Source organism: Meleagris gallopavo, chromosome Z, assembly GCF_905368555.1.
Source record: "Meleagris gallopavo chromosome Z, MGAL_WU_HG_1.1, whole genome shotgun sequence".
Lineage (NCBI taxonomy): Eukaryota > Metazoa > Chordata > Aves > Galliformes > Phasianidae > Meleagris > Meleagris gallopavo.
Window position 1 is genome coordinate 64,076,937 of NC_139435.1, and position 22,081 is coordinate 64,099,017.

The window sequence follows — 22,081 nt, forward strand, 5'->3', positions numbered from 1 at the left end:
ATAGAAAAGAAAAAAAAATCAAGTGTGTCTTTCCCTTTTCTGAAAGCAAATACTCACAACTTGCTCACACCATAAAGTGATTTCCAATAAAGAATGACTTGAATGACTGCTACATTTGGGGATTTGCTTTGTAATTTCATGCCTACCATCTACAGCAAACAGACATTTTCTGATCTCTTTCATTAGATTTCAAAGCTGAAATAGATAAAAATTTATCCAGTATGGAAAAAATATATATACTGATGCCAAGTACTGAAGCACAGAAAATTTTGAAAATTTAGTCCAGTTTCTTGCATAACCCATGGAAACAGTTTCATGCAGAGACTCCATCAGTGTGCTGAAACAGATACATATTCAATGTTTAAGGCATCCTTGCAAAACTTAATTGTAGTTAATATGCTGTATACAAAAACACTCAATCACATTATTGAATGTCTGGTTAATAAATCAGCAGTCTTACAGTAGAATGTTCTTATGAAATGTAAATATCTCTTACTTAACATCTAAGACAACAAAACAGAAATACATGCTTGTCCCATGAAACAATTTGACTTATATAATCATTCAAGTGCTCCTTGCTGCTAGTTTATTCCTGATACTGAATTCACATCAATAGGTGCAATTTGTTTTAGACTACAGATGTGCTCTGTATCTACTGGAACATTTTGTGTTCAGCTACAGTTAAGCAGTTAATAATGAATAATGTTTAATATCAGATGAGGACTTGATGCTGAATTCATAAACACACATTGCTTTGTAAACTCAATGCTTTCGTTTTTAGGCAAGAGTAAGTGGAATTATCCCAAACAATTCTTCCCAGGTCAAGCTGTTGTTGGAAGTACAAAAATAAATAGCTGGACTGTGGACACAGATTGCGTGTTCAGATGTAGATCAATGTTTTTATGTCCATTACGAAGGCTCCAGCTCAGGGGACAGGTAAATCAGACACATTTGTTACCAGGCAGGCTGAGCAAACTAGCAGCTTTCCAGTCAACAATCACAAAACCATCTGTGATGCTACTCAAAGACTGATGACGTGCCATCAGAGAACGTGCTCGTGTTGTTCTGAGCCCATGATCTCATGAACACCTCCGTGGTCCTTCAACAGATTGAAGCAGATCCAATTTACTCCTGGAGACTTGGTCTGGACACTAGTTCTCAGACTGCTTAACGCCAATCTCCTGGTGCAGTGAAATTACAGACAATGCCATGAGCCCTGCTACGTGAAATGGAGCACTCAATGAACAACGAAGAAGCTGAAGGAATTTTGCCCTTCTGAATGATTCGCTGCTTGCTCATTTCTGTGGCTTTCCCTAAAAGCTCTTAGCCAAGAGCAGGCTGCTCCCCTCTGACTGCATTCCCAAGGGTCGATGGCTCTGAAACCCTGATTGCACGCGGTCAGAGGAAGGCACTGTGGGGTGGGCAGTGGCTCAGGGACATGCTGGGGGATGCAAATGAGAGTTCTGTGAACACACATGCAGGTATGTCCTGAAGGCAGGGGTTGCTCGCATGATGGTCACCGATCCTTTCAGTGCAGAGGAAGCGGTCTGGGATGGCCTGAAGAGAGCCCATGGGCTGCACCAACTGAAAGCTGCTCTCCATTGCTGGAGTTGTATGTAGGAATCTTGTAACGTCTACTTCAACAGAGGGTTATTCACCAGAAGCAGAGAGCAACATCTGGCATCTGCAGTGTAAAAGGATTTCAGGTACAGGTCAGGGAGGATCATTGAGAGGATTACACAGCACTATGCGGTCCGTGAGATTTAACTGAGCTCATGTGACTTGTAAAGTGAGCAGGAGCTTGTCAAAACAATTGAAAGAAGCAGGCAAAGTCTATATTTATTTTTCGTACTGAGATATATTCTACTGTGCCTGAAAATTCCTTCAAAACAAACAAATAGATTATTCATTCAAAAAGTATATTTCGTATCTCTTATTCTTTTCATTATAGAGATTCTTGCTACCCTTTTCATAGACAGCAACCAAAGCAGAAGGAAAATACTTTTTTTTTTCAACTTTGGACTACTTTAAGCATACAAAAGTGGGATGATTTGTTCACAAATTTTCAGCTCTTTTCTACTTGTTTTTTAAACAAACAGGACAGAAATCTTCTAAAGGAACGGCTGAAATCCAACATTTTTACTGTGTTACTGTTAGCAGAAATATGTGAGAAAATAATTATATCCAGACACTTGTATCTAAATGCAGTTTTAAGAATGTGTTATACTGCCTTATTGCTGAAAATAAGTTTAATTTTTTGGGGAGGGAGGGGAGGAAGTGTGTAGATTCATGTAATTAATATTAATTGTCCCTACCCATTTCAAGGAACTGAGGCAAGGTGATCTTTAAGGTTCCTCCCAACCCAAACTGTTCTAGGATTCCATGAATCTAATACAGAAAGTAAAAGCATTGTCTTTGTTTTTTTTTACGTATGTAGAAAGAGAAGTGGAATTTAATATGCAAATCTACTTTGACTTTTTTTGTTCTTTCTCTTTTTCTGTTTCACAGGAAGGAATCTTTTTTTAAATTTCCTTCAGCCGGCTTTATTAAAATAAATTATCAAATCACCAGCAGAACTCTTACTGATGGTGTGTTTGGGAAAAATGTTCCTGAAATGTACCAGTATTATGATTTTAGTATTCATCATTGACCATAGCAAGTCAAATATATACTGTGTGACATGCCAACCTCAGTGGCATTATTAAAATATATCATGCCTTTCAGCTGACTCGCTTTTAGATTAGGTTGCACAATATTTTGTGTTTCAAAAATTTCTGGACAATTTCTGTATTGTTAAAATTCAGCAATCTAAGTACAGAATACTTTCAAAGGATTTATGAGGACACATATTTCTCATGTCAAACTAATAGGATGTGAATTCATCTGGTTGTCACATGCTGATGAACTATGACACTGGCACTGGAAAACCAAGCAAAACTTTATGACAGTGTAAAAGTTCAGAAAGTTTAACTGAGGGTCTGATGACAGATTAATTGTCCTTATCCTTGATAGTTCTGCCTCTATAACTGTGAAGTTCCTTCTGCAAATACCTTCCTAATGATTTTGATGAAAATCTTAGTTTTTACTTTTTTTTTTTTCTCTTTTTTGACATTAATATTGAAATCTGCTTCAGTATCAGCAGAGGTTTAAGAAGTGAAATGCGTTATTTAATACAGTTAAAACTGCAGAGAAGGAAAATGTACTGGGTTGGATTGTAGTTTAAATAGCCTAATAAACTTAGGTAAAAATAGTATGACCAAAGTATTTGGAAAATAGAGAAATTTGGTGAAATTCTATGGAAAATCCAATGAAAACTAAAAAGAAAAATCAGTAAGATTTTCTTCTGACTGAACTACAAATGGCTTAAATCAGTTACATCACTCTGGTAAATGTTTCACTTCAATCAATGATTTGTAGAATACCTTAGTTTGGTCTCTCGTCACTAAGGTTTTGTTAAATGTTATTCGTGAATCTTATCTGTTTCTGTTCATATCTAATTATGAAGGAAAACTAAGACTTCACCAATATAGGTTCCATACATTACATCTTAGATACACTCTGTATCAATACAACTGGAAACTCTCATGAATACATTTTCCCTGATACTGAGCATTAAATAAAATGAAAATCATGCATAAATTAATAACAGCATTAGCTCCCATGGCCTCCTAGGAGTACATGTATATACTAGCAAGACTTTCCTGAAGGCATAATAGCGCTGTTACAGCTAATATAGATCTAACAAAAATAAATGAGACCAAAACCAAGAAAGATATTGCTTCTTCCTGTAGTACTTGCCTGCAGGTATTTGCATTTTCTCCAACTCAAGACTGAGTAAGGCTCAGCTGACCTGTCTCTTGGAATATGGCCAAATCAGGAGGAAGAAAACTTACTTTATATTTAACCTTCATTTGCTTTAAAAGGAAACACTCTACGCAAATTTTTCTTTGCATGCACTTAAACTTATTTACTTGTTAAATTCTGAATGAGATTTGCACCGATTTGATAGGAACTAAATCTGTAGACAGACATAACCTGTGGTGCTTAGCTGTACTCCAACACAATGACTTTGGAAACAAAAAAAGGGAAGTCTGATTTGATTTCAACGGGTGATGTATAGGACTATGAGATGTTGCTGGTGTAAATGAAATTCAGTCTTATTTATGACACAGGGACGCTTTCAAGTATAATTAAGACGAAGACACAACTTTGGTCATTTTAGAAATAGGCAGAAAAGTTATATTGTTGAGCTCTAAATAATTTCAGGTATTCTTACTTATTAATTATGTATATTGCTCAGAAAGTAATGCCTTCTATTTATTTCCATGGATGCTACAACAGATACAAAGTGCACAATAACACTACGTGATGATAGAGCAAATTCTCAGATACCAAAGACTCTTTTTCAACACAGTCACCACCATTAGCTGTCCATTTTCACCAGTGATGAACAAGAACTTGCATGCCACATTCATAACAATCTGCATGGCTGTCTGGAACACGGCTTGTCTTTCACATTGATATCTCAACTCCAGGAACACACCACCCACTGCTTCACTGTACTCACATCCACTGTACCTACATCCACCAGGAATGGTCAGCGAGAGGCAAAGAATGTCAACGGGTGTCATTTTTTCTACATGGAGGAGTTCAGTGACACATCTTTGCTTCAAATGCACCTCCATGACAGACTGCATTCTGTCATACTGTCCCTCCAGTGCCATCTGCCACACAGCAACAACTTGCAGTGGTATATTGGTGGGAAGATTCCACCTCTACTGCCATACCACCGACATCCGCCTCTGATATTGTGGGCCAACATAATGAAATAGGAGCATTATTTTTGGAGCAGCTCTTGTACTTTAAATATTACTTGAAGATGAATAAAATATAGACATATTCAAATTAAGCTTTCAGAAATGACTTTCTTGGGAGAGAAGCTATTCATGCCCAGAAATTTCAACATTTTCCTGCACCGTGACTTCAGACGGTGGTCAGGGCAGCGGTGATCACCTTATTTGTTCATCAGCTTCTGTGAAGTGACTGTATGTCATCCCCGCACTTCATGAACAGGAGTTATGTCACCAGAGATACAGGCATAAGAAATATCTTTTGTTCCCGTTTCTGTTGGAGAAAAACCAAAACGTGACCGAGCATTTATAGGATGAATAACAAGAGATTGAGTCCTGATGACGCAAACTTGCAGATCTTCAGCTGGCCTAAGCACCTTTTGAGTCCCCAAGAAAATTCACTTTTAAAATGACCAAAACAAAGTACAAAGTACATCAGAAGGGATTTCTGAAGGTTATTCTGTCCCACACCATGACCCTACAAAGGACCAAATCAGAGGCTATATCCAACTTCAGAGTTGCATCATGTTGCACAAGTCCATATGCAGTGAAGCTCTGAAGAACTGTGCAGACTTTTTTTTTTTTTTTTTTTTTTTTTGAATAGTTGTTTCATCATGGAGATTGTACCTCTACTTGCCTAAAAAACCTGAACTTGTAGTGGACAAGTCAAGAAGTGTGTATCAGTGCCAAATGCTGCCTAGTTATGGAGAGAAATCCAAAGATACCTGCAGTTTTCCTTCAAATACCTGTACTGCTGACCTTTGCATAGAAACTGCTGTGTGCATCGTATCTGCAGCAGGAAGCCCACTCCATTGTTGCACAACTGGCAGGTATCGATTGCTAGAAAGTGAAATAATGCTCAAAAAGAGATCTCACTCACTGCTTGCACCTGTCACTTAGCAGCTGGTATTTTCCACAGTAGGTCTGAAACAACGGAAGGGAACCATTTAAAAGATCCCCCAAATCTCAGGAACTAAGAACATTATGACTGTGGTTTGTTTGTTTAAACTCAGACGTTTTCTTAGAAGCAATGAAGTTACTTCACTGGCTAATTGTTCTTTTTTTCACTACTTTCCCAAGCCAGGCCTAAGAAATACCACTTGGAGCCTTCTAGGTGAGACTGAATGCCCCTGAGGGTGCCAGCTGTAGCAATGCTGGGAGCAGCCCCTACTCAATCACAGCACAGAAACATAAATATTCACTACAGAAGGTTCATGGCTGAGCAGCCCTATGAGCTGGCAAATAATGGCAAAGATGATGGGTTGATGGTTTTTATGTCATGAAGACATCAAGCTAACAGCCTTATATGGGAAAAGGATATCACTATACTTCTGAATTCATCTTGAGAAGTATTTTATTACCTGGGAAGAGTGATTGGGATATTTGGTGTGAACAGTTTTTCTGAATTGCACTTGTATAAGAAAACCTCCTTAAAGTTGTATAATGAAACCAATCAATCCTCATTAAATTTTTGAGAACACTCGCCTAATTGTAGCTTTTAGATGTCTGGGAATAAGCTAGGAAGGAATTTATGGTACTTTAGGGGGAAAGGGAGGAAAGTCATTTTCACAAAATTCAACTCCCCAAACACCACATTTTAATCCTCCTTATTAACTAGTTTATAAACGAGTTCTGTATTTTTTGTCTTTCACTGCTTATTATAACCTCAAAAGTCTAATCTTCTTTTCTGCTTCTTTTGCCCTCCATGTTTCTAGATCATTGATTTTTTGCTATGTTACTAATAGACCTTGAAATTACCTTATTTTCACATTTGCATGCTGGCATGTCTGAAAGTGGCTGAACTCTGAACAGGATTTTGACCAAACCCCAGCGTTACCCACATATAAAACATCTTTTTGCAGAACCATTATGTAAGGAAGAGCTACTCTGTTGATGTAGCTACACAGCCACTCCTCTACAAGAAATAGAGTCCTATCAAAAGGTATTTTATCGTATCTCCTCCTGATAATATGTTACGAATTTCTGTAAGTGGAGTTTCTCCTACTATACTGTATGATATGGGGGGGTATATATGACATCTTGTAGATGAAGTCTTTAAAGTCTCTAATTTGCATTCATTTTTGAATAAGCTATGTGATAAACCAGAAAAGAGAGTACTGGAGTAACAAAGTGGAATGGTGCGACAGGTCCAGCAGGCTCCGAATAGTGATCCTATTGAATCTCATTGGGGAGGAAAGACTGTATTCCTCAAACCATCTATTCCTCAGGCTGCTTATGACCTCCACTTTCTGCAGAGTAGTTAAAGTGGCAGCTGTGCAGCTGAGGAGTTGAATCTAGATAAAACTCAGGGAAATCTTATCCTGGGTCTACGTTCCCCCTGTGTTCTGCTCAGCCATTTTTCTTTCACTTCGCATCAGTAGGAACAGGTAGTTTTCTTCCATGGATCGCTTCCTCCAGATTTTTTTTTTCTTTTTCTTCTTTTTTCTCTGCCATTCTGAGTCTTAGAAAATTTTGCAGTAAACAAGTCCTAGATTAGGATGGGTGCCTTTTTGGGGAGTATTTTTCACAGTGATTTTATTATTTCTATCATTAATCCAGGAGCAGCTGCCAGACAGTCCAATCAGTGAAATCACCAGATGACGTACACATAACTGCACACTCTACCAAGAGTGAACCTTGGAGGTTTCTAATTTAAATATTCTGAGTGCATAGACGAACAAACAAAGCACTGAGGGAAAAGTTCCTACTCTCCTGTAAAACACATTAGTGACATTGCTCCAGCTGTGGCACACTAGCAACATACAAAAAGGGCTAATTTGTGTTATGTTTGTAGCTGAATATCTCATCCAAATTCTGCTCAGAGAATTTGAGTTGAGATAGTGAGAACACACAGTCTCAGGCCCATCGGGATAAGTGAAAAAAAAAAAGTATTTATTCCTCTGACTTTAATTGCAAGAATTACCCGGAAACATAAAATCTTTTCTTCCTATTCTAGTACTGGACTTGGAGATCTCTCTCATCATTTGCTACCCTCCTGCATAAGATCAATGCTTTATGCTAAAGGTTATGATTTTTTTCAGATATATTCTCCTTTCCCTCTCTTTGCCTTAATCCCCTAAAAAAGCAAACAGCACGTACAAACATGCATGCAAATCTCTCTTCTGGAGCCATATCTTTTCACTGTAGCCTCCTCATTGCCCTTCAGACCTTCTACTTGTGCTGATTTTGCTTGTAATTTCAGTATGTGAGGTAGAGGTGAAGTGCTCAAAATCTTCTCTTCAATTACATATTTCATTCATTCTTTGTGCCACAGATTTAAAAAGACAAAGCACGCAAACAGGAGAAGAACATGTTATCTTATAGCACTAGTGAAGTTACAACATATCTACAGAAATACAAGAAAAAGATAACAGAGAGATAACAGGTTCTATAAATAAAAGTACATACAAAGCTAATTTACAGCTCCCAGACTTATAACATATCACTCTTCAGAGAACGTGCTAACCTTTGCATTCTGGAAATGCATATGTTCCATTCCCTTAATAATATATGGCATAATACCAAAGTTGAAAATAAGCACCTCACGATTATTCTGTGCTCTTTACTGTGATATATGGCTCATAGAAATACTTTCACTGTCCTCTCCAAAAGCATGTTGAGCAGTTTTATTCCATGACAAAGGGAGTTAGGCAAAATTAAGATTTTCCATTACTGTGAACTTCTATTTGGTTGAATTTATTCATCTATTTATTATGTGTCTTCTCACTTGCAGGCAACAGAAAAGACTCAATTCACATAAGACACAATTCATATAAAACTCTAGCCTTACATCCACCACACCCCTTCCCCCACCCCCCACCAAAATTATATATATATATATACGCATATATATATATAAAGAAATTCATTACTCTCCTAGAAGATTGCTGCAAATTAACATGAATAATACTGTTCAGAGAGGATATATCTACCACCCTGTGTTATTGACTCCTAAGCAGTTCCCCGCAGCATACTAGAAATGTATCATGATCCTGATATTCTGTCAAGGCATACACTTGTCCTCTGGTGCTTGAACACTACCATTTCAGTGATCCTGTAGTAATATAATGCCTTTGGGTTAGATAGTTACTTTGAAAACACCCCTCATTCTAACTATGCTGTAGCATATTTTTATTAATCAACAAAAGCCATCTGACGTAATGCTGGAAACAGATTATAGGAAGGAGAGTGAATCTGTTTAACTCAAGCATCCATCCTGCAAGTTGTCTCCAGCTGAAATGGAGACACAAAGTCAGGAGGAAGTTCTGTGTAGGTCCACACACTCAGTATCTGCACTGCAAGATGTCTACTTGCAAAGAGTGGTACGATGAAAACAGAGCAAGCAGGAGCTGAAGTAAAGCAAAGAAGAAAAAACAGATTGTCACCGGAGTTGCAATCTGGCTATAGGCCATGACCGTCACTGTCCACGTAGAAATATAGCTTTTTGATGATCGCTTCACTGAAAGAAACCTGGACATTTAAGCATTTACCTTCACAGTCAGTCTATGCAGCATTCTGGGATACAAATATTTTCATGTTGCTGATAAGTTCAGAGAGCTGTACCAAAAATAAAAAAACGCTATATGCAGTATATAGAATGTTTTCTGTACTCCGTGTTTGGCAAAAGAAGTAGCTCCTAGGAATCCTGAATTTTGGCTCACTGAATAGATCAAACAGAAGCAGTAACATATATTCTAAAGATAAATTAAAAGGGAATATTTTATTGCAACAAACAACAAGGAAAAGACAAACACTCCAAATAGCTCCAAGGGGATACTGTGGCAAGTCACACACACATACAGTCCTCATATCTTATCAAATGTAGATTGCTCGTGACACGACTGATCTCATTTTTCTATGCATGCCCTTAGAAATGGCTTTAAGGGCTAAATTTGTCCATTTTGCAAAAGTCTGAAATTTCTTTGCTCTGAATTTCTTGAAAGTTATCCTTCTGAGCACTAGCAATACCTTTCATCTCAGTGTAAATAATGAGCTTTCTTCAGTCTTCTGGAAATGAAAATAAGGGATAATAATAACAGATACCAAAGATTTGAAAGATAAATCAGCTGATCAGCTAGGAAAACTCCAGAACTCTGTGAGGATCTTTGCAGCCTGTGTTAAGGCATCTGTGGCAGGATATTTCCAGACAAGATTTTCAGGTGCCTATCAGTGACCAGACAAGCGCTTTCCTTACATCGCCTTCCATCTGGTGCCTGAAGATTTTGTCTGAAGAGAAACTAGATGGCATACAACAAGATGACTGTGCACTGGAGGAAAGGAACACTTGGCTCATACTCAGATGAATCTGGGCAGAACTGTAAATAAAATGGCAAATACCATAGCAAACAAAACTCTAGCAAAAATGTTGATAAAATATGGGACAGAATAATGGTTGTGTTGAATGCAATCCAAACCTTTTCATGTCAGCACGGCCAAGCTTTGTTCCACTGCTGTCATGACCCTCCTGTAGTCCCTTCTCTGGAGGGGCTTTTAATTCTGCTCAATGGGTACATGGCACTGCGTTCTATGTAGCGTGAGAAGAGCAATCTGCTACTGTAGGCACAAATGGGCCACAAAGCTGACTCACATTCCCTGGGACTTAAGGCACCAAGGAGGAAAACGGTGATTTGCTTGAGTTGGAATGAAAACGATGTGACAGTGCATCCCAAGTTAATCTTTTTCCTTTTTATCCTCATGATAGAAAAGATAAAAACAGAAAAGAAAGGTATCTGTCTGTGCAACATCGAACACACACTTTGATGGCTGGAGTGAAGAGCTGTACCAGAAGTGATGCTCATGATGTGACGTGGAAAGCACAGAGTACAACTGTTCCTTCTGTGGAGCTGTAAAGTACACCACGATCAAACCAGCCTTAGAAGTGCAGCCATGCACATTGTCACACTGAAGTGGCTCTGCAGACAGTGAGGAAGGACTGCTGGGACCTCATCTCACCCAGCAGATTTTCTGGGCTTCTCTTACAGCACTGGGTATGGTTAGAAACTGAGCACCGCTCCTCTGGCCTGTGTGAGCTCTGGATTTGAGCTGACTTCGTATATTTGCAACCGCATTATTTTTGCTGCAGCAAGAATTTCAGTCAGATGGATATGCTGAAGGGGGAGCAATCTTTGACCGTAGTTTTTCACTGTCACCTTAAGTATCTCTCCTCCCGACTACCCAGTTTCTAAGGGTAGGTTGTCCCTCCTACAAACATAGATGTAAGCATTTTGCCTGATACAAAATGAACTGATTGTTTGGAAGCAAAGCATACTGTGGATGAGGAATTGTTTTTTTGTCTCAGTGCTGGGTTGCCTGGCCTCAATCCTTCAGAAAGCAGTTCTGACAAGTAGCAAATAGCCTTTGTTAACACACAGTCTGTTTGGGTGAGTATAATTACTAATCTCAGATTTTCTTTGTGTTGTAAATGAAGCAATTCTGTTTCAGGAATACCTTTGCTCTGTAAGCTGCTGAGGGAGAGCTGCAAAGACCAGAAAGTAGGATGAAAGCATCAACAGAACAATGGTCCCTCTCAAGAATAAAAAACTCCACTTTCCACAGCTTTCTCTGAGCAGGAAACATCAGTTTTTCGCTATCCAAAGCAACAACTAACACAGCGCTTGATTTAAATGGAACTGCAGTTTTAATGGAACCCTGATTCTATGAGCCTGATAAGGTGATTTTTAATTTGTGAGGTATCGTTTTACCAAAACACTCTGTGTAATTCCATTTTTGGACAAAAACACCAAGAGGTCTGGCCAGATAATGAATCATAGAATCATAGAATCACTCAGGTTGAAAAAGACCTTGAGGATCGAGTCCAACCATGATAATAATGATAATGCCAACAGTGCAGGCTGGAGTTAATAAGATAAGTAAGAAAATGCTGGCTTACGTCTCAAAGGTGAAAAGAAAATATTTTGTGTCTGTTTTTTCCTTTCTCAGAGTAGTTGTTCCTTATCAGGCTTCCATATTTATTGGGACTTGTGTCATAATCCAGTTCAATAAAACTTGAAATAAAAGATTAAATAAGGACAGAAAAGTGGATATAAATTCAATTCCTTTATCGTCATCATTCCTACATATTTTAGTAGGACTGTGTTTAAGCTGAAATACTTAAAATTGGCTGCTGAATTTATTGTAGGTGGGTAGTTATTGTACTATAAATTAGATGGTGTTGTACATTTGCCACCTATAAAATTCATTACTTTTTTCTGCACATAGAGCACCATATAAGAGAAAGCAATGTAAAAATGATGAAAAGAAAACTACCACTTACATGTGCTTCCAGGTGCCTAAAGAAGTGGATTGATGCAAGGGCTGTTGAGAACTGCAGCCCCCACGTTTGTCAGTAACAATCCCAAGTGCTCAGCGTACTCCCAAGGAGCCCCTTGTTTGGATGCTGAGCCCCCAGTGCCTTATAGTAGCCCTCCAAATTTGGACCTGATTTACTTAGCTTTTCTGCTCTGGATGGGAAGATTTCACTGTTGGGAATTCAAAGTTACTCAGGTTGCTACTATTGGACTCAGCCAATTAAACCTTCTGTGTACTGTAAAGGTTAATGAGGTCATCCTGAGAATGTAGTGAATGTTTATTAACTGCTTTTCTTTACTTTTTTTCCTGCTTTAGTTCTGTGAAGTTGTTCAGTCCTTCAATTAAAGATCATGAAGAATATATGTAACCTGTCAGCTGTTTTGGAAACAATCCAGAGAAAATATTCTCTCCACACGTCCTTATGACAATTTAAAGGCCATCTAAGTGCTTTAGATTAAAAGTTATTTGAACACAGGTGTGGTTTCTGGCCTGTGTGAATTGGTTTTCCTAGAACTAGAGGTCAAAGTCTAGATCCTATATCTGTGTGGGTGAGCCCTGACCCAGCTGACAGCACAGGTGCAGAGATGACACTGGTCATCACCCAGCAACTCTCTGGAGTCCCCACAGGTTCTTACACTGTCCGGCAGCAAGTACTGGCAGCTCTGAGGAGCCAGGGCCAAAGAGGAATGTGACCATGGACCGCAGCACTCAGCCATGTCCAAGTCATGTTGGAATGCCCTCAGCCCAGTGGGGTTGGGCTGCATGGTGGGCACTTTGCTGCTCCAAAGGAAAGAAGGTACACACACAGCACCAAACTCCTCTGCCTGTACATGGGAGATCAGAGTTCTTGGCAAATGTACACACTGCTCAGATGTAAGCAAACTGTATTTATCCAATTGCCTGATAAGTTAACCAAAACACTTTCAGACTGCAGAAATATCCTGATGAGTTCATCAAATACTCAGATATAGTTGCAAATAATCAAATAGACAAATACTCATAAGTACTTGGATAGACACTAGGTCACTAGCTTTTTTTTTTTTTCCAGAAATGTGAATATGCTGTTGATGTCTTCTCTAGAAATAGCATAGTTTTTTTTTTCCTAACTTTGTTGGTTCATTTAATTGCCTTCACTATCTTGAGTGGCTCAGTGCCCGTAAAGCTGGATCTATGAATGTCATGATCTGGAAAAAGATAGCTCAAGGAAAAAGATGTTTTTAGGTCAATGAGGGCTGCAAAATGCTGGTGCTGTGGCTGTATGATCAACTCACCTTTTCAGTAGTAGATGTGCTAAGAAGAAGTCAAGTATATTCCTGGGATTCCTGGTACATTTTCATCAACAACTCACTGCAATATAAATTATTGCAATCACTGTTTGGGTAATGCCTTGAGCTTCCGAAGTTTTGAAGTTCTTTGCTACAGTAATTGAGAATAGAGCTTTATCTACCAACATTTGTATGTCTATTAATGTTTGTTATGACAAATATTAGTTGTGATTGCTCTGACATTTAAAAGATGCAACCATAATTTAACACAAATGCATGATTTTGTTAATTTTTAACTTTACAGTCAGTTCTTTGTTCAGGTTCAGTTAAACCTTTCTTACAGTAAAAACAGTATTCTACATTTCAACATATTCCATATCTACAGCACAAAATATATAAGATAAAAAATATTTTTTTTTTCAGAAAGATCTTTGGTATACCTTGAGATGAGTGAACTTTGTTTGATGAAATATAAATAACCTCAGGTGTCAAAAAGAATGTATGACTATGAGTGAAATGTTGTGTATTCGTCTACAAAGTAAGTGACAGGAGAAAAAAAACATTTTGAATATATGGTATTGCTTTTGCCCGTTTTAAGAAAAAAATTACTTTAAAGTATTTTTAAAATTCAAGATACAGTTAAAGAAAAAAAAAAAAAGCAGTCCAAAATAACACAGAATTCTTTTGAATTGACCAAATTAAATATTTTATTTCTTTCTCTTACTTTTCACTCAGACCTCTTTCAGCTGCACACTAAAAATAATCTTTTGGTTTGACTTCATCTTTGTTTTGCGCAATATCATCCTCTTATTCCCAATAATCCACTATTTTACTGCAGGCTTTGATTTTGTTAGATTCAATTTTATTTTAAATTGCCTCTGATTTAAACATAAAGAAAAAGAAATGTTGAGGAACGTAAACGTTGCTTGATAGGACAGCACATTCTTCTTTATGTAGGATAGATGGATCTTAAATGAGATTAAACTTCTTTAGAGAAACCAAAGCATACAATTAACAGTGGTAATTCAAATCGCCATTAACACACAGAGCTGGTTTAATCATTGAACAAGGGGAAAGTGACGAAAGAATACTGAAGCAGGCTTAACATAAGACAAGGGATTTGTGAAGTGTTATGACTTTTACAAATATAGAGGAAAGAACCATTATCTACATAGCAAAAATAAAATAAAATAAAATAAAATAAAATAAAAATAAAATTAAGCAAATGATAAAGTGTTTATCCTGAGTGAGCTTTATCACTGATATAATGCTTTAGCAAGAGTGGGATATATTCGCTTTTAGATACTGACGTGTCTAATAGCCACTTCTGGTTGTGAGGATGGTTGTTGGTTGCTTCCCAGGGTTCTCTGGAGAAAAATGGGACTAGGTGAAATACTTGAAGATGAAGCAGCAGCATAAGAATCTCTCAGTCTAAAGCTGATTACAGTACTGGAGAAATTTGTTGCAAAGACATTAGGTGAAGGATAAACAAGTAAGCATGCAACCTGAAGCCAGAAAATTTCAACCATGTACTAATTAATGCTGAGATGTTTCCCTATTAAGAATCTACAAGATATAAATTTTGTATTCAAAATGCTTCCAAAAAATTCTGAGTTTTGATACCTCTGTAGCAACCTCTAGGGATTAACAGGGTCTCGCTCAAACAATGGGGCCCCTAATTCCTGGAAGAGAAGTTTTCTATTTAACTATGTTGGTATTAATTTTATTGTTGTAGGTCTCAGGTAGGTGGAAATACCCTTCTGATAAACAAAATCTAACAGGTTGTTGCAAACTTTACGCTCTTTCCTCTGTCTACAATCTTTCAGTTAACATTAAATGAGAAAAATAATCCCTACAATAAACTATTTCAGTAGATATAGAAACTTATTATAATATAAGAAGGACCCATACTAAACATACTACTAACTTACTTCTGAGATGACTTACCACACTTGTACTGGTCAACATTGTCAATATCAGATGTTTTTTTTTTTTTTCAGCTGAAACCTTTGCAGCTTGTACACAAAACAAGCAAACAAGCCACTGAAATGCATGAGATTACAAAAAACTGCTACAACGTCCAGCCTACTCCAACTCTTATGCCCAAGCATTTATTCCTGGTTTAACAGAACCTTAATTACAATGACTATTTTGGCTTCGCTGGGTTTACTTTTTCTTTTTTCTCTTCTTTTCTTTTCCCTGTTTGGTTTGCAGTAACTCCTTAGTCACAAGGAAAAGCTGGGGATTGTAAACTCATGCCTTCTAAGGATCCTCTTTAAGACACAAATAATCAAATATTAACAGATGGACATCTAAGTCTGTAACTGGTGTCACTGCTGTTACTAATGCTGTTCAGATCTCCATCCTGAATGGTATAATCACCAAAATGGTGCCCAGAAACAGAAGATAAATACAACTTAACGATAAATTGTTAAGATTCCCTCAGTATTTATACAAGACATTAGTTCAGTGTTATTATAAAGATAACATTAAAATATTAATTATGGAAATGAGCCAACATTTCTCTTGAACTATAGTAAATTTGCATGGACACACTTTCAGTCTCATCTAAAAATAATAAAAAATCCCTCTGATTAGTAATCATGATGGCTGCTTTGAGAGGTCAATAAAGTGGAAAATTGACATTAATTCAGCCTGTGTGTAGTAAAAATTGGTTTGTGCGAAAAGCAAAAGTAGTACCAGTATGTGCTAAATATAGAACATTTTTATCTAATTTTCAGCTGAGGTTATAAATCACTCTAAGTGAAATGAACATGATACATGATTCCACTCCACACCTGCATTATTCAAAGTTATACCACAGAAAACTTCTTCCTCATCTGGAAAGGCAGAAAAGACAAATTGCCATGTTCAAACTTCATCTTCACTGCTGAAAAATAGTTTTATGATGACGGCATTTTATGATTTTTCAGTGTATAGTGATTAAAGATATGTTATTAAGGATTTGAGACATTGCTGGAAATCAAAGTTTGAGTTTTCTAACCCATGATGTATGCACTTGTGCAAGCAACTAATTATCTTGTCCACAAAGTTTTACACAGGAGGAAAAGATCTTTTAAGGTCTTCCTTCTACAAGTCTTCCTTCTCTTGGTGTCATTGCTCATTTTGGAACATGCATTTACAACAACTGAAAATAAATGAAATGTAGTTTTCTTTGTGTGTCCCTTTTTTAACTGAGATGTTGACTTCAAACAGTTAAAAGTGTCAATAAATAGAAATGTTACAACTTCCCAGGGAGTTAACTTTTTTTCTCCACGTCCCTCCATAAAATCTATGCATGTTATCGTATAATCCTGTTCATGGGAGGTGGTTATAATGATTTAAATAAATAAATACAGTAGCATTCTTTACAAAGTATGAGCTGTCAGAACCACAGATCTCCTCAACTTCTCAGTTGGATACACTGGTTATAATGTAAATAAAGCAAGATATTTTGACTCATGCCATTAGGAGATTATGTATTTTGTGCAGCTGGCATTTCTAGTCACTAGGACGTTTACTTGTGAATTTTATTGTCAATGGATTGTGGATAAAAATTAAAAAAAAAAGTCCAATCTTTACGGATACCAGGTGGCATAAACAAAAAGTCTTCCCCCAGATACTGTCCCTGCCTAGATAGAACAATGCTCATCCTAGCCCCACAGCCTCCAAGAAATAGGATTCCTTCAGTGCATGACTTACATTTGAGCCTGTCTCCTTACAGATCTGCAGTTTATGACAGACTGTTTCACAGGTCTCTCTTGGAGATTTAGGTGTGCCAGCTCTTACGTTTGAGCACCACTACATGAGAGCTAGCTCCTCCCTTCGTCAGAAGTTCAAATGCGTGGTGTGCTTCAGCTGAAACAGGCAGACTGATAAAAACTGAAATTGCGTATAAGCAGAATTTTGTGAAAGATTCCTACTAGATCCACTTTGTTTATAGTAGCCAATAACATCAAAGATAACAATCAAAATAATATTAGTTTTCAATGTGTCTGAATAGAGCAGGGGCATTCAGAATATTACATTCTTAATATTAAATATTAAAAATATTTAAGAATATTAAGGATTATTTTTGAAATTACTCCACTTTTGGTAGGTATTTCCCAAGAAGCAAGGTAAAAGGAATAAAATGTTGGTACTTGCTTGATCAAGACTTTTTATGTATAGCAGATAAATATTGGTAATTTTTCAAATAACACTGAGCCATTTGTCAGTTTATTTTTAATCAGACTCTGTCACAGCTTTGTAATGCTTGCTACTTATAGAACATTTTGGATGAATCACTTCAATATACAAAATTATTTTGTGGTAATCAGTCACTAAACTGATAAAAATATTCCTGTCTATTAGTTGTTACTGCAGCATTTTGAGCCAATGGTTTGTCCAATTTCCAGGAAATCCTGGAGGTTCACTCTTTTTCTATCATTTTGCCTGCTGACAACTGTCTTTAATTTTGTCTTCAATGAGGGAATTCACATTTTCATTCATATGGACAGCTGTTTTGAGTCCAGCTTGCATAGATGACACCACGTCTCATCACCACTAGAGATGTAATACAGGAAACTGTCACCTTCAGCCTCATATTGCTTCAATAGGTCCTGACAAACTTGCATGCAGCATTCTTTCTGTTTCCATTTGAGCATTCATGGGACCCACCTGGCTTCAACTTTGTGCTATTCCTACACTGTGACCATCATTTCCAATGCATTTCAGCTCCACACACAGTTAACCGGTAGTAATCAGCCAATTTGTGTGGATGTTGTGCATGGCCATCCGGAACATAGCTTGTTTTTTATGTCACTGTCACCATGTTGAAATGCAACACACATCACCTCACTGTGCTTGCATTCACTCCACCATGTTTGGTCTCCATAAATATTCAGCAAGTATCAATGAATGTCATAGGTGCCATTTTTTTTCCAACATGAATGAATTCAGTGACATACTTTTGTTTCATACGTATTTTGTGTCAGACACCATTCTTCCAGACTACCCTCTACTGCTGTTTGTCTCACGTCAACAAAATGTAATGGAATATTGATGGGGAGATTCAGCCTCTACTGCCACATCTGCCATCACCATCGTGGGCCAACATTCTCAAACAGGAGGCATTACTTTCAGAGCAGCCCTTATAATTTGTACATTCTCTCTCCCTTACCCTTTCACTCTGTGCTTTCCAATGTACACTACTGCCATAATGAAATCAAGGTGAACCTGATCTAATACCTTGAAGCAATTTTTGTATTTTCATTTTTTAGTGTTCTCATTGTCATCTTCTAAACACAATGAAGAGAATTTTGCCTCAGGCATGATTTAGCTGAATGGCCAATCTTTCTCAACAAGTAATACTACTGAAAGGACAAGAAATGCAAAGCTGCAAAGCCCTGAATAATTAGAATCACAGTGGGGAGGCTGTTTTCATGGGCATTTTACCAGCCATGTAGTTACAGTGATGCTAAATTAATCTTCATAAAACCTTTTGCAAGAAAATGTTATGGTAGCTGCAGAAAAAAAAAAAAAAAAATTGATCTTCCTTTATCACCATCATTGTATCATAAAATATTACAAGAACAGAGACATAGCTTGTAGCTTATCAGCATGAACAGGAAGTTGAACAGCCATTGGTCTTGTCCTTCCTGTTCTTATATGGTAAATAGACCTAAAAGTTAATGTCTAGTTCTGGGTCTCAGCACAATTAGCTTTAAGGGTAGCATTCACTGCCATGACTGCACAACTTTTACTGAGGACTGCACATGAGAAGTAATACAAAAATACTATCTGGATTCTCACTGGAAGCAAGTAGCATAACCCACACACGCCAAACCCCACCATCATTCTGTGTACAGGCACCACAGAGTGAGTGTAATTCTGGTGAGATGAGGTGTGTGGTGAGGTGTCACAGAAGAATTTCTTAGGAATCTGACTTTGGATTTGTGGGAGAATGGCCTGAGCCAGCAAATGTGTTTATTTGCCCCAGATTAGTTTCTTGGCTATACTCTTCATATTCTTGTCATTCATAGAGTAAGTTGACATGACAAGTGATTTGTGTCTCCCTTTTGACCTTCCTACTCTAACAGAATTAATGGCCTATTACTTCTAAAGGCTATTATGTATCCATCCAAATCTTCACTAAAATGTCTTCTATTAATGATCTGCTAATGCCGTCAGCCCTACTTGCAACTAGATGAAAGCCATTGGTTTTATGAAGTTAAAGAAATGGACTGATTTTTTTTTTTTTTTTAATTATTTAGTTTGAGAGCAGGGGGCAGAAGAAGGAGGTTTTTTCTTACTTTTTTCTTGATTTCAGGTTGACTCTTCCAGTGTTGTGGTCTGACAGCAGGTGAACAAAATGCATGGCATAAACCCATTAGAAAAGAAAAGTAGAAACATACTTATTCTCTGATTTTCCAATTTCCATATGACTGCTTCTGTTACTAGTTAATCTAACTAAAATGAGGTGGAGAAGCTGTCTGGTAAGAATCTCAGAAATCAAGTGATGTGAGGCCAGAGGCAGAGCTTGGACACTAGGGACAGTTGCTGTATGAATAAGGAAAGGGATGAGGGGTCAGGGCTGTCCATTGAGTGGCACACCATCAGGGCACAGGGACACAAGAGACATTGCAACAAAGCAGTGGACAGACAGGCACTGATACAAGAAGACTGCTCAAGGAAGCAGAAAAAGTTTCACTGTGGGCAAGAGCTTGCTCCTGTTGGCTTGCCTGTGAGTAGGAACTTTAACTTTGTTACTTCCAATGGCCTTTTCTGATAGAAATATCTTTATGACTCTATGACTGCTATTGACAACCCTAGAACAGTTTTTATGAGTTTCCATTTCGTAATCTATCCAAATAGAGCCCAACATACTGCAGAATTTCTATATCCTCCTTAAGTATGGAAACAGGAAGTAATGCATGTCAAATTCCAAGAAAAGGAATAAAGCAAGCATTATAGCATGAAGAAAAAACAAGGCTGTGTGGGATGGGGTTGCCAGGATTTTCTATGAAGATATGTCCATATTTTATTAAAAGGAAATTGGGACCAAGGGATAGGCAGTAGAAAAAACAATTGTAGCTTCCCATTGAGTTCTTCTATGCCTAATTTGTATTTACAAAGAGTAACAATTTGTTCATTCCCTTTCCTCCTATTTAGATTTGACTTTTATGATTTCATTGGGTGAAGCAGGCTATCCAGCAAGAGCAGTAGCACTGCCGTTATTTAGCAAAAAGAACTGACATTCAACCTCTCTGATTTCCTTTCATTAGCTGTACAATGAACTTGCAAAAAAAAAAAAGTAATGTAAAATGATAATTTTAAATGAGAGTGTAAATGAGGGTTATTAGCTATCTTAATCAAGACTATGTGATAAAAATAATTTGATTTACTTTAGTCAGCTCAATATCTTTTTCAGTGTTGAATGATGAGTGAGAAACATTGGAATTTTAACAATTGTGATTTATCTTTCCCCTTACATTTGTTTCTGTTTTTATAATTATAGATGGTTCTTCTAAGTGAAATTCAGCCTGAGGGCATAACTACTTGGAAAGGAGTTGCAGTGATTTTCATTCCTTGCCATCAGAAATATTTTGTAATCATGTTAAGATGGATGAACTCTGTGGACTGAAGCCCTGGTAAAACGCAAAATACTCTTGCAAGATCAGAATTAAATTTTTGCTTCTTCTGTCCTGGAAAACTGCATGGCTGATAGATCAGGGGAAGGCAAAGTTCAGTACTCCATCAAGACCTGAACACTTTTCTGTGTGAAATTTTTTGTCTGTGATGAGTTATTTGGATGGGCTGCATTCTGCAGTCCTAAAAAAGCTTTTAAGGAAACAGCATCAGTCTGCAACAAAAACCATAGAAACAGAATAATTATTTTTCCTGACACATTGACATGTGTTGCTTTACAAGAGCCACTTATGAAAGTATTCTAGTGGTATCAGGCTGATGCAGAAGTAAGAACATAACAGAATATAATAAATAGGAAGTAGACATACAGTTGGCTCAAGGTATTACTGCAGTATCTGAGAAATGGCAAGACAGGTTGTGTACTTAGCATGCTATGATGGATGGGCACATGTCCTTCAGCAGAGGCTGGCAGGGACAGGGAGAAGGGGTGGCTTAATACATGTGGGAACAACCATCCCCTGTGTGAGGGGACCCGTATGAGAGTGCAGTGGAAACAATTTTGCGGAGCAAGTGGCCTGTGGCCAGAAAAGACGGAATTAGACAGGTGACGTCATGGGGCTGTCAATGATTGATAATATTGGTAGGAGAAAGAAGGCAAAGAATGCAAGACATTCTCTGGCCATTCATCTTGGTTCTCCTGGGGGACCTCAACATGATGTCACTTTGAGGGACATCTGTTGGGACACTATCAAGAAGCTATCAAGAAGACTCCTGGAGGTGTCAGGGATAACTTTGTAGCATACGTCCCAAAGGGGCCAAACAGGGGTGGACAGCTGGTTAGCAACAAGGAGGTTCTGCCATGGCAGGTAGCAGTAGAAGACAAAATTGTCTGAAGCGTCCTTTAAACTCTTGACCATGATCAAAATCTGGGAGTAAGTGAAGGTTAGCAAGTGGCAGATGGCAGACCTCAGGCTTCATAAAAGGAAGGAAACTTCAACATTTTCTACAGAAAATCTAAAGAAAGGAGGT